At 31.0% G+C, this 15312-nt stretch overlaps 1 protein-coding gene across 1 annotated transcript in view; it reads left to right on the forward strand.

Annotated features, from left to right (window-relative positions):
- LOC126883814 (nephrin-like) overlaps window positions 1-15312 on the forward strand; it is a 593591-nt gene that overhangs the window by 483699 nt on the left and 94580 nt on the right. The gene's annotated exons all lie outside the window — the stretch shown is intronic.

The following is a 15312-nucleotide window of genomic DNA, read 5'->3' on the forward strand; positions in this document are numbered from 1 at the left end:
CCCTATTAACAAATTTGCATGTTTCCAGCGTCAAAAATTGGTCAGAAATTTTTTAAACAATTTTTTTAAAAAATAAAAAATGAATAACCATTTTTAATTTCGTTGCAAAACGAAAATACAGCCGAACCATATTCCAGTCCAATCAGAGAGTGCCGCAAGCACCTCTACCGGTTTCGAAACTTATTAGTCTCTCATCAGGAGGCACATATGCTGCTCTCCCTGATCCAACCAAAACAAACCCCAGCGTGCAGTCCCGAATTGCAACGAACGAAATGGCATAGATGCCCTAGCGGCAACTGCTAGCAAAAGACTAAGTTTTCACTCTAATGGCATATAGCATATCCCACCAGAATGAAAACAATGGGAACCTTCTCTGGTTACACCTCCGAGGCTTCTACAATTTGCAAGCCAATTTTTTTAAACTTCAAATGTTTTCCGATTACATCTACATGCAACGGTTGAAAATAGTGTCGCGCCCGCTTGATTAGCAATTAAAAAACAAAGGGGTTTTCGATATCTTATTGCAAAAAGCTTTTTTCGGGATTTCATCTATCGATGCTCATATAATATCTATGTACCTTGGTAACACTGAAATTTTCGGTTTTTCACATAGCTTTTGAGGGTTAAAAAGGGCCGATTTTGCCATTTTTAAATTTACAATCGTTTATATCTCGAAAACTATCACATTTAGAGAAAAGTCACTTAAGCTCTTTTCTATTTGGAATGATCCAAAAAATCAAAAAAAAAAATTTTCCAATGACAAAAAAATAGTTTTAGGAAAAAACAAGAAAAAAACATTTAAAAAAAATTTTGGCTCTCTTTTGATCCTGGCAACATAAAAATTTGTTAAAGGGAGATCTTTTCAAGCAAGATGGTGAAAAAATATTGAATCAGAATATTTTTCCACACATATATTTACGCATATTACATACATGCAACGGTTGAAAATGGTGTCGCACCCGCTTGATTAGCAATTAAAAAACAAAAGGGTTCTAGATATTGTATTGCAAAAATCTCGTCGGGATTTCATCAATCGATGAACCTACCTACCTTGGAAACATTGAAATTTTCAGATTTTCACTTAGCATTTGAAGGTTAAAAATATTCGATTTCAAAAATTTTTAAATTTTTAATCGCCTATATGTCAAAAACTATTAGTCTGGCAGATTATCTGAGAACAGGCCATTTTTGGGAAAAGTTATTTACCAGCAATTTTGTTGCTGGAATCGAATCTTATGATTATATATATATATATATATATATATATATATATATATATATATATATATATATATATATATATATATATATATATATATATATAATAATATATGTATGCAAAATAATATAGGTAATACAAACGTATGCAATTATAATATAATTCCTCAAGTTAGGTATAATTCCATAAGCTAATATAACAGTACATTTATGTATGATATAGAAATCTAGAAAATATTCACTTAAATGATAATACAACAACAAACCAAAAAGGGAATCAAGGATATGATAAACTTTATAAAGATCTGTATTGTTCTTATAAAAAAAAAAGTACGAAAAAGCTTATAAGAATATTTTTTGCTTAGAATGACCCAAAAAATACAAGAAAATATTTTGTTTTGCGAAAAATCGCTGTTATATAGGGTGAGGCAGATAAATGGCCTATTAGAAATATCTCTAGAACTAAAGGCAACAGAATCATGAAAATTGGAATAAAAGGGTTTTGAGGGATGATCTATTAAATGAAATGATTTTCATCTCTTTGCAACTTCCGGCTATACCGGAAGTTGCTTATAACTTGGTGTTTTTAAATGGGACACCCTGTATATTTTTACATTTTTGGATTCTCCTCAATATCTTCTTTCTTAAAATATGAGATTTTGTAATGTTATACAGGGTATTTTAAAAGATATTTACGTTTTTTATTAATTTCGTAGCAACATTCACATCCTGTAGAATTGTAATAGTTTGACATTAAAAACTCTGTTATTAGTATAGCTAATTTTGAAATTTTAGTATACAGTGTTGGTCGAAACTCGGAATGAATATTTTCTGAGTTTTCTTAAATAGAACACTCTGTATTTTAGTATTGTAATGAAGTGATATTTCATTGTACTTTTTTATTTTATAAGTATTCCCTATACCTAACTGCTTTATTTTGTGAGTTATTGGTGATTCAAGCTAAACATTAATTGCAACAAAAAATACGTAAAATTTTATTAGGCTGGCCGTGAAAATATTCAATCACAAATAATTTTTCAGAAATAAATACATATTCAGAAATAATCCAGACTGATCCTTAAAATTACCAATAATGGTTTGGCTATCAAAATACCTACGTAGTTAAGATTGTTGGTGCGACTAACAATTAAGCACAAATTAAAGCAGTTAGGTATAGGGAATGCTTAAGAAATAAAAAAGTACCATAAAATATCATTTCATTACAATACTAAAATACAGAAAACTCAGAAAATACTCATTCCGAGTTTCAACCAACCCTGTATACTAAAATTAAAAATTAAGCTATACTAATGATTCTTAACAATAGTCGACTATATTAAAAATCATTTGAACGTAAGTAGAGTTTTAGTTGTCAAACAACTACAATTCTACAGGGTGTGAATATTGCTACGAAATGAATAAAAAAACGTAATTATCTTTTAAAATACCCTATATAACATTTCAAATCCTCATATTTTAAGAAAGAGAATCGAAGAGAATCCAAAAATGTAAAAATATACAGGGTGTCCCATTTAAAAAAATCGAAGTTATAAGCAACTTCCGGTATAACCGGAAGTTGCAAAGAGATGAAAATATTTTCATTTAATAGATCATCCTTCAAATCCCCTGTATTCCAATTTTCATGATTCTGTTGCCCTTAGTTCTCGAGATATTTCTAATAGGCCAGTTATCTGCCTCACCCTGTATATACCCAAAATATTTTCAAAAAATATTCTCATAAGCTTTTTCGTACTATTCATAGTTTTCGAGATAAGCGAGGTTGAACCTTAAAAAAATTGAAAAATTGCAATTTTTGAACCCGAATAACTTTTGATTAAAAAATAAAATGGCAATTCTGCTTACCGTATTTGAAACTTCAAGTCAAATTATACTGGTTTTTATTATTTGCATTCCTAAAAATGAATTTTTTTATTGTTAGACAAAGCTATAAACACATAGTGCTTTAGTGATATTTTCCATGCATCTCCATATATTAAAATCGAACGAGTAGGCACGCCTACAAACAGGCAATTTGTACGTAGCATGCATTAAAACGCATTAAAACACTATTTGTTTATAGCTTTGTTTGACAATAAAAATTAATTTTTAGCAATGCAAGTAACCAAAACCGATATAATTTGGCTTTAACTCTCAAATGCGGTAAGCAGAATTGCTATTTTATTTTTTAATCAAAAGTTATTCGGGTTCAAAAATTTCAATTTTTCGATTTTTTGAAAGTCCAACCGCGTTTATCTCAAAAACTATGCATCCTACGAAAAAACTTGTAAGAACAGTTTTTGCTTAGAATGATCCAAAAAATACAAAAAATGTTTTGTTTTGCGAAAAATCGCTGTTATGTAATTCCTCAAGTACTTGAGGATCCGGATCAACTTTTACCCAAAAAATTCGTGTTCTACGGGTCAAAATACATATAAGAAACTTGGGTAAGTCCATCTGACCCCCCTGGCGACAGCACTATATAGCACAGAGAAATTTCCGAGCTTGTTAAAGAACTTCTTAAAATTAAACCCCTTCTGGAGTAAAAGGCAACAGGCCAAGTATTTATAATTTGTGTTGAAAGGCAAATGTAGCGTGTGGTAAATCCTAGAATAACTCATAAATGTAAAATACACGTTATTTCGTTTAATTAAACCTCCTCTCGAAGTTTCCAACTGTGTTCTCAGTTTTAGGAGAATAATGTGTGTCTATTATGCTTGGATTTAATCTAGCATAGACAAAATGACGGGAATTGTTCGCTGCATATTAGCATGACTGCACACAATCAGACGAATTATGATGTAATGGTTTCACATTACTGTACGATTCGTAGATCAAAGAAAAAAAGTGACCAGCTTTGTTACGCAAAATGTTACGCAAATTACAAGAATATTTCTTTTTGCAATAAATATAATTATACTCTGGGCTAATTAGCAAAATACAAGGAAAAGTTATTTACCAGCAATTTTATTGCTGGAATCGAATCTTATTATTGTATGTATTAATAATATAGATATGCAAAGTCCGCAGATAGTGTGCTACTTTTTTTATAAACAAAATGGCGCCCGAAACTCGTGTTTTTTCAATGTTTGCTCTATAATTCCAAAGATTTTAACTTTAGACCAAAAATACTCAAATAAAAATTCACCGCAATTAAATTCTGCATAGAGACATGTTTTTTCCGATTTACTTCGACGAAAACCTTCCCCGGAAAAAGCGAGTTTTTCCCTTCCCCGGAAAAAGCGAGTTTTTCCAACAAAATCTTTAATTTTCAACTAAACTTTTAGATAAGTAGTTTAGTCCTGTCGCCAGGGGGGGTACAACGGCCTCCTTAATTCAGATGGACTTACCCAAGTTTTTTTTATATATTTTGACCCGTAGAATACGAATTTTTTGGGTAATAGTTGATCCGGATGTCGATAAGATTGTTATAGACAAAGAACTTGAGGAATTACATAACAGTGATTTCTCGCAAAACAAAAGGCAAAAAATCTTCTGACAAGTTTTTTCGTAGGATGCATAGTTTTCGAGATAACCGCAGTACAACTTTCAAAAAAAAACGAAAAATTGCAATTTTTGAACCCGAATAACTTTTGATTAAAAAATAAAGTAGCAATTCTGCTTACCGCATTTGAAAGTTTAAGTCAAATTATATCGATTTTGATTAGTTGAATTGCTAAAAATTAATTTTTTTATTGTTAAAGAAATCTATAAACACATGTGTTTCCCGTACCTAATACATGCGTTTTAACGCATGCTACGTAGAAATTGCCTCGCTTGCACTTGTGGCTACTCTACCTACTCGTTCGATTTTAAATGAGAAATCATTGAAAACATCACTCACATACTAGGTGTTTATAACTTTGTTTAACAATAAAATAATAAATTTTTAGCAATGCAAATAATCAAAACCGATATAATTTGACTTAAACTTTCAAATGCGGTAAGCAGGATTGCTACTTTATTTTTTAATCAAAAGTTATTCGGGTTCAAAAATTACAATTTTTCGATTTTTTGAAAGTTCAACCGCGGTTATCTCGAAAACTATGCATTCTACGAAAAAACTTGTAGGAATATTTTTTGCTTAAAATGACCCAAAAAATACAAAAAGATATTTCGTTTTGCGAGAAATCGCTGTTATGTAATTCCTCAAGTTCTTTGTCTATAACAATCTTATCGACATCCGGATCAACTGTTACCCAAAAAATTCGTATTCTGCGGGTCAAAATATATAAAAAAAACTTGGGTAAGTCCATCTGAATTAAGGAGGCCGTTGTACCCCCCCTGGCGACAGGACTAGTTGTTAATCAATAATTAAATAACTTGGTAACGTAAAAGCACTTTCCGTATATATTATAATTCCAGAAGTCTATGTAAATTGAATGAACAGTTTAGCAACAATTAAAATGTTAATTAAAAATTTACGGTCGCTATAATAACGAGAATAATTATGATGCATAAGAATAACTATAATTTTTTCCTAAAAAGACACTCTACCTATCTAATGTACTTTACATAATTGAAATTGGACTATTTAAGCGGCCTCAGGAATATTTTAAAATTATAAACAATTTTTTGGTTTATAAACAAATAGAATATCTCGGGAAATATTAAACTAAATTAAATTGTGAGAACGGTTTCGAAAGACAGCGGCAGGACGCTTCTTTTAAAAGAAAAACGTTTAATTATGACGAGTGGTTCCTGAGATACAACCGGTCAAAGTTGACCGGAATTTACGGTAAAGATATAACCAATAGGATCATAATTTTCAAACCATCACCTTTTTATTTTTGTCCTCTTTCTCCACACCAATTTTCATATCTTTAAAATCCTCATAACATATATTATTATAATAAAAACTATCGATAATACGTGTGAAAATTGCCAAAAATAGCAAAATTCCAATCAAAAATTAGGTTGGAGAAAATGTAACCCTCAAAGTTCAAAATCGGTATACGTTAACAAAATGCATTTTCTCGGCTTCCCATGGAGCAATTTCCTTCATTCTTTTTTTGTTCCCAAATAACTCGAGTAAAGCCATCGAACTAACGCATTATTAAATGTCAGACTTGCTTTTGTTTTGTTATAATAGATTAATTTATTTATAAGAACAGAAAATTACATATTTTTTCCAGTTGTAGGCTTTTTTTAGATAAACTTACTACAAGTGTACCTTTTAAAGTTAAAAACATTAATATTCTCATTTGAAAGCTGTATAATTATTTAAACAATTTTTATTTAAACAAATTAAAATGTTGTGTTATAATAAATAAATAAATTTATTATAACAAAACAAAAGCAAGTTTGACATTTAATAATGCATTAGTTCGATGGCTCTCCTCGAGATACTTGGAAACAAAAAAAGAATGAAGGAAATTGCTCCATGGGAAGCCGAGAAAATGCATTTTTTTAACGTATACCGATTTTGAACTTTGAGGGTTACATTTTCTCCAACCTAATTTTTGATTGGAATTTTGCTATTTTTGGCAATTTTCACACGTATTATCGATATTTTTTATTATAATAATATATGTTATGAGGATTTTAAAGATATAAAAATTGGTGTGGAGAAAGAGGACAAAAATAAAAAGGTTATGGTTTGAAAATTATGATCCTATTGTTTACATCTCTCCCGTAAATTTCGGTCAAATTTGACCGGTTGTATCTCAGGAACCACTCGTCATAATTAAACGTTTTTTCTTTTAGAAGAAGTCCTGCCACTGTCTTTTGAATACCGTTTTCACAATTTAATTTAGTTTAATATTTCCCGAGATATTCTATTTGTTTATAAGCCAAAAAATTGTTTATAATTTTAAAATATTCCTGACGCCGCTTAAATAGTCCAATTTCAATTCTGTAAAGTGCATTAGATAGGTATAGTGTCTTTTTATGAAAAAATCATAGTTATTCTTATGCATCGTAATTATTGTCGTTATTATAGCGACCGTAAATTTTTAATTAACATTTCAATTGTTGCTAAACTGTTCATTAAATTTCCATCGGCTTCTGGAATTATAATATATACGGAAAGGGCTTTTATGTTACCAAGTTATTTAATTATTGATTAACAACTACTTATCTAAAAGTTTAGTTGAAAATTAAAGATTTTGTTGGAAAAACCCGCTTTTTCCGGGGAAAGTTTTTGTCGAAGTAAATCGGAAAAAACACGTCTCTATGCAGAATTTAATTGGTGAATTTTTTTTGAGTGTTTTTTGTCTAAAGTTAAAATCTTTGGAGTTATAGAACAAAAATTGAAAAAACACGATTTTCGGGCGCCATTTTGTTTATAAAAAAAGTAGCACACTATCTGCGGACTTTGCATATCTATATTATTAATATATACAATCATAAGATTCGATTCCAGCAATAAAATTGCTGGTAAATAACTTTTCCCAAAAATGGCCTATTCTCCGATAATCAGCCCAGACTATTATATTAAAATTATATTTATTGAAAATTTATTGGCACCTTTCTTACAGTAAAAGGATTCAGGTGTATACAGGATAATAAGTCGCGCCTGGGAAAATATTTTTCAATTTTGAAACTTAAAACTAATAAATTGTTGGGATATTGAATTAACGCCAATATTCATTTTATGTTTCAGTAATGTAATCATTAAAAACACCAATCAAGCCAAAAGCGCCAATTTTATCAAATTGGTAAAATTACTTACTAAAATAACTAGCCAATTGTGTCTGAGTTTAGCGAACCGACTATATCATAATTATTGTGGTTATTATAGCGACCGTAAATTGTTAATTAACAAATTAATTGTTGTTAAACTGTTCATTCAATTTCCATCGGCTTCTGGAAATACAATCTATACTAAAAGGGCTTTGTGTCACCAAGTTATTTAATTATTGATAAATAATTACTTACCTAAAATTTTTGTTGAAAATTCAAGATTATATTGGAAAATACCTCATTTTCCGAAAAAATTTTCGTCGAAGTAAATCGGAAAAAACACGTCTCTATGCAGAATTTAATTACGATGAATTTTTATTTGGGTGTTTTTGATGTAAAGTTAAGATCTTTGGAGTTATAGAGCAATAATTGAAAAAACACCATTTTCGGGCGCCATTTTGTTTATAAAAAAATGAGCACACTATCTGCGGACTTTGCATACTTATAAGATTAATATATACCATCATAAGATTCGATTCCAGCAATAAAATTGCTGGTAAATAACTTTTCCCAAAAATGGCCTATTCTCCTATAATCAGCCCAGACTATTGGTCTTCTTTCGTTATCCACAGGTGTACGTATAGGATAAAAAATATTTAGTGAAAAATCATTTGTAAAAGGTATAAAAATATTAGTTAAATTACCTTTAAGGGCTACTTCACAGAACGTTTTTTACAAAACCATCATCAGTGCTAAATAGGTTAATTGCAAGTTGAGCCACCAAAGAAATACAGGGTGAGAACTCTTTAAATGGTATAAATATAATATATTATAATCGCATATTTGCTTAAAATTCCATAGGATGGGTGGTATTTATAAAGAATTATTCCCTTTGGCAAAGTAAGAGTTATAGGGTTATTTTTAATATAATAATTTTTACCCGGAGAAGGGGTGGCATCCACCCCCAGGGTAAAAGCGCAAGTTGGCACCATGTCACCTTGGTTCCTTGAGATATCCTCTAACCACTCACCAATTTTCATGCAAATCGATGGAGGTTGAACGAAATCGGAGGTAATAGCTCATATCCACCTTCAGTGACTTCACTAAGTACGGTGTGTATCATTTTATCCCCCCGAAAAAAAAAATGCAAAATATATACTATTTGTGAATTAGAAAACGCCTACGTCATTGTTCTGTGAGGCAAAAATAGTTATTAGGTACCAAGGGTATTATAAGGATAATAACGCTTGAGGTCAATGGTGTATATATTGAGGGCCTTTGGCCCGAGGGATATACGTTGACCGAAAGCGTTATTATATATAATACCCGTGGTGCCTTCAACGTTTAATGTCCGACTAAATATTCTTTATATGCAAAAAATTTTGATGAATTTTGAATTAATTAGTTTTCAAATAAGTACATTTACCAGCAATGTCATTATTTATCAAATAATATACCAGTCGGGCATTAACAAATTATTTTACTAATTCACTATAATTTTGTTTTAAGATATTTATTATAAATTAAACTGTAAAAACAAGACCCTGATAAACGGTTTAAAGTTAATCTCCAGCGAAATCAAAGTAGGAAATGTGAGCTCGATGTACTTATGTCGAACGTTCTTTAACCTATCCTACGAACATTCCAAGATAAAAAGAGAAGGATATCGATTCTGGCAGGATCATCGTCACCGATAGGAATGCCAGAATGCCACAGAACCGAGCGATGTTTCGTATTGGGTCATTCTTAATTAATTCTTTTTTGTCGCTACACTCTTTCATCTAAACATTCTTATATTGGTTTTCCCCTTTTTAGCTATGTACTGAATAGTCAGTAGTCAGTGCCATACTTCATAAATAGCCTTATAGTGGTCTTATAAAATATTCCTTTCAGTTTCAGTGAAATCTGTTTTCTTTATTTTTATTTTGTCTCATTATATAATTATTATTTTTAACAATTAATTTACTATCTTATCAACAACTTTACCATCTTATTTGTCGTCAAGTGACGATTCTAAATATTCTGCTTTTGTCTGATTTTATCTTGAATAGGTTATGAAACTTATCAGTTCTCCTTATATTTGTCTTACTACTAATCGTTATGTCTTCCTACTTATCTATTGCAATAACGTAGTCACTGCGAATTTATTTGTTATTGATCCCAACAGAACCTCCTAAAGGACTCTGTCCATAGAAACAGACTCATACCATAGAAAAGTTGGTTTTTAATTTATATATTTATTTTCTGTTTGCATATAATGAATAATGCATCTCTTGATAATTAGCCATTTGTAAATCCAAACTAGAGTATATTTAGATTTGCTCGCGTATCGCAGAGCCGGATTTAAGGCAATGGGGGCCCCTGGGCAGAATTGGTGTGGGGGCCCTACCTCCTACCATTAAAAAAATGTTGATCAACTTTTATAAATATATTTTTAAATAATAAAAAGTACAAGATCTGTAACTTGCTACAGTAAAATATTGAAAATAATAGTAAGATGTATGGTTAAAGTCCGGGAATTTTTCGAGATATTTTAATTAAAAATGTTTTGATTATGTGGGGCATATTTAGTTGCATTAAGAGATCGTGGCCAATGCTCATTATAGAGAGACGATTCAAACACTCTTGGCCCATCGTAGACCGAAGTCGATTTTTAATTAATTTAAATTTTGAGAATGTTCTATCCACTGCAGTGTCAGAACTAAATATAAACAAAGTGTCACCTTAACATTTGGAAAAGCATCATTCATATTCTTTTCTTTTAGCAGTTGGTACATTTGAAGTTCTTTGCTTATATTTTATGAGCTGATTTCCTCTTTAAATCAATTGAAGAATCTTATAAACTGTACCAGATGGACACACAAGTTTTCATCTAAATGATTGCTATAAATGTTGGCAAGCTTCAATTTCATTGAGAGTTAAATTTTCCAATTTTCCAAAATTATGTAAAAATCCAAAATTAGAATGAGTAGACAGCCTCTGACTTAAAGAGGTAATGAAGTGATCTATTACAGCGATAAAATTTTGAGTTCTAAACTTCTCTGATGTTCTCATATCTTTTGAAATTGTCACGTCTTGACTGTATAATTTATTTAAGTGATTTAAGTGCTGCCACTCCTGAATTAAGGTCAATATTGGATCTTGAAGAATACAACTTATGCTGTTTGTCCTCCCTAATATCCTCTCTATTTCCAGTAAACACATTCGATTATAGGTACAAACCATTTGCAATGCTACGAGTTTTAAATTGTTGCTCATAGTCTTCCGAAATTTTGGATAATGCTCCTTTGATCTGATTATAACCTGTAACTACTTCTTTTGCGGCATCACCTCCATGATCATATAGTAGTATTTGTTCTCTTAGGAACAATAAGATTTTTGCCACGGTCTGCGTTGCTGTCGCTTAAAGACACAGCTTTTAAACATTCTGTTAACAGGCTGTATGTAGATATATGTAGAAGAAGTGAAAAATACATATAGTTAGTTTTTCTAAGTTGCAGTTGCAGTTTTTGAAACTAAATTTATAGAGTGGGCGACACAAGGAATTTACAACTCCAAGATATTAAGGTACGTATCCATACGTGGGTGCTCCGTGCTCGGTGTAGCAGTTCCACATAGTGGCGCTCACCCGGTGAGCGCCGTGACCTCTTTGATTCAACCGGTTTGCGGGTTATATGTAGGGGAGCGCATGCCGTATCCATTTGAGCAGCTACACTGAGCACGGAGCACCCACGTATGGATACGTACCTTTTTGTTCTATAATTTCAGCCTGAACACTATTGTATTTTCCACTGATAACTGACGCATTAACGTAGCACGGTCTCCTGCAGTTTTTCAAATCGATATCATGTTCTTGCAAAATGTTATTAGAGAATTAAATAAACCTTTCAACAGGAGTGAAACCTTCTATGTATCGAAATATCACAGTTAATCGATTGGTATGAACTGAATAATATTTTGACTTCTTAATCCTTGAAACTATTTTATTTAATACGTTTTGACCCATCGGATGTACAATTTCCTCACATATGGTTGATGAACGATAGTTGACATGTCCGCTTTCAGGATTTGAATATTTATTAATATGGTTTTAAAAATTGATCATATTCAGCTAATAACTGGAGTATTCCCATATAATTTTCATTTTGTAGTGATGAACTCGACAACTCATTTTCGCTGCGAAATGCTAAATCTCGTTCACAAATAAACTTTATAACACTAAAATTAGTCTTTGAGTATTTTCCAATAATTCTTTATTGCTTCTGCCTGTTTTGCTATTTCAGTATCAATGCAATACGCCCAATTCTTTCGTGTGCTTTAGACATTTCGTGATCCATAAGCCTCTACTATCTGCATGTTTCCAATCATTCCCCTGTGGCTAAAATGTGTACGAACACTAGATAAGAATTTACAAACGAAGCAATACACTCACCCGGTGGAAGGTGAAAAACATAACCATGAACAATTTATTATATTCTCCTTCATTTTATACTTGAGATACATTGTCGATGTCGAGTTCCTATACATCCTGCCAATATCTGTTTAAATAAACCTCGTATGTTTGGGGCTTTGTGGGGGCCCCCGAAATGTGGGGGCCCCCGAAATGTGGGGGCCCCGGGTAGCTGCCCAGCCTGCCCCCCCCCCTTAAATCCGACCCTGCGTATCCGTGTCCATTTTTTTCAACCATACATTGCTCCTCCATTAATCTGACGTGTATGTCAGTTTCGATAATTCTATTAAATAAACATTTCAATTTATTAAATTTATTACTGTCTATATTCACATTTCGACTATATTCACATTTTCGTTCTCCAGCATCCGCTTGATTTGCATTTTTAGGAGCAACGGAGGTGCAACCAGAAAATGGTCCCAATAAAGTTTTTAAATTAATATTATTTTATATTTTATTGAGTTGAAAACTTTGACTTGTATCTAGTATCTATCATATGTCGCTATGACATCCAGGCCATTTCCACGGTTCTTAGACATTACTACGGTTGCCTAAATCGACTAACCAATGAACATTAAGGGTGAGATTACGTCACGAGAGTTTACTGTCCAAGTATTTTAGAAAAATTTAAACGCAGGATGCAAGATTACATTATTACCGAGGGCGGAAAGCCCCTTAGAATAAACAAGCAGATTCTATTGAATAAGATATTTGAAATTAAATATCACACTTCTCTTTTATTTTCAGCCCTGCAACTTATTAAAATAAACATTATAGAAGTTTTCAGGGACTTTCAGCCCTCGGTAATAATGTAGTCTTTCATTCTGAGTTTAAATTTTTCAAAAATATTTATTAGTTTTCTCAGGATTCGAAAAAAATGAATACAATTAAAACACATTGAGAATTTTGACATGTGTCAAAGTTTTGCATTAACTCAATGTAAAATTCTGAACTGTTGAATTTCAGCTTCCCTAATAATTATTTTACATCAAAAGACATTAGAAACTATTTGAAGAGGATTGAAATCTGTATTGGAAATAACTGTTAAAATTGGTCTACGTAATTATACATATTCTAAAATTTAATAAAAATGTAATACATTTTAGTTTTCAGCCCAAACTTAGGCCACACACAATGCAATAATGTTCACATTTTTTAACTATCAATATTTTTATTTTATCATCTATTGTTTAAAAACAATACAGTTGATAAGATACCCTCAGTTGCTGAGAAAGGATTAATAATAAAGATTTTTTTATTCAGTTAATGGTGAGAGCACTGTCAGTTAAATAGTAACGTGTGGCCTTACTTTTACACGCATACCTATTGTGGCAAATGTATCATATTTTTCAAAATTTTGGAATGCATTTAAATCGTAGAACAATTTTAACTTTTGATTTTAATACAGATTTTAATTCTCTACAAGTATTCTCTCATGACTTTTGATGTAGAATAATTAGGGAAGCAGGAATTCAACAAGTCAGAATTTTACATTGAGTTTCCTATAGCCCTTTTTACGATTCACCACCCGGTATAAGATAAAATGTGTACTATTTGTCTTATTATTTCATAACACAAATAATACACATATATGCACAATAACACACATTCAATTATCGAAAATAATTTAAAAATATGGGAATGTAAACTCTTGTGACCTAAAGTCAAAAATATAAGTCTCCCCACCACCGTCGGACAAGACAACCGTAATAAAGTCTAATAACCGTGGGCCATTTCGTTAGTTGCAATACGAGGATATTCATCTGGATTATTTCAGTTTGCTTTAGACTTGGCAACATATGCATTATCTGATGAAAAACTAAAGAGTTTTGAAACCGTTCGGTAAGGGTGTTTCTTGCGCTCTCTAAACGAACTGAAATATGAGACGGCCTTGGATTCGTGTTGCAACGATATGAACATGATTATTCATTTTCATTTCTATTAGTATTACTCCCATTTTGGGATGTCAATTGCAAATTTAGACCAGGGCGGATCTGTAAAAATATTAGTACATTTGGACGTTGAGAGGTGACTCAAATTTTTTTGCAGAAATTGCTTGAAAATAAATCAAATAATAATATTTGAGTTATCCTCCCTGTCAAAAAGGTCCGGAACATTGTTTAAATAATTAAAATGTCAAAAAATGAAGGAAAAATTCGATTTTTTTCTTGGTTTTTTGATTATAACTTTAAAAGTATTCATTTCCTAGAAAAGTTGTACTAACATAAAAGTTGCGTAATTAAATTTTCTACAATATAGAATTAGTTAAAGATTTAAAAAATAGTCACCCTGGTTGCCAAATAGCAATAATTGCGAAAAAACCATACAAAAACAAGTATCCGCATTTTACGTTTTTCAACCATTTATGCTAAACTTAGGACCTTCATATTTCACCCAGAAAATCTTTATGATAGAGTAAAACAATACTGTAAATTTCATTAAGATCGGTTCAATCTATTTTGCAAAATAAATTTTGCAATACAGCTTTCGCAAAAAAAATTCATTTTTTCAAAATGTTACAGGACTGAAAATACAGCAGATAGCAAATTGAAATTTTTTTTGCGTATAGAAGTGTACTGTACCTTTTATTTTCAATTTTCAAAATTAAAATCGATCAACACCCACGGCGTCAAGAATTTTTTTAAATAAACATTAATTATTGGTGCTACGCGCAGGACAGGGGATAGTTTGCTCTGATTGAGCATTCCAATGACCTTTGATAATGATTGATACATTTTAATTTTTATTACATTTCGATATAAATAAATAAATTTGTTTATTGCAAAATAAAAACACATACTCTATCCTTTGAAATAACAGTTTTTTAGCAAAAACTTTATTTGTTCATATATTTTAACTTAGAGAATAAAAGTTTATTATTTTTAAACATATGCAATTGTTTAAACAATATTTCACAAACAATAATAAAATTAGTTTGATTTTTGTGGAATTAAAATATTAAAATACAACAAAATATAGAGTAAGAAAATAATATATTAGATAAAGATTGGAAGAAATTTTGA

The sequence above is a fragment of the Diabrotica virgifera genome, chromosome 4 (genome assembly GCF_917563875.1).
Source record: "Diabrotica virgifera virgifera chromosome 4, PGI_DIABVI_V3a".
Lineage (NCBI taxonomy): Eukaryota > Metazoa > Arthropoda > Insecta > Coleoptera > Chrysomelidae > Diabrotica > Diabrotica virgifera.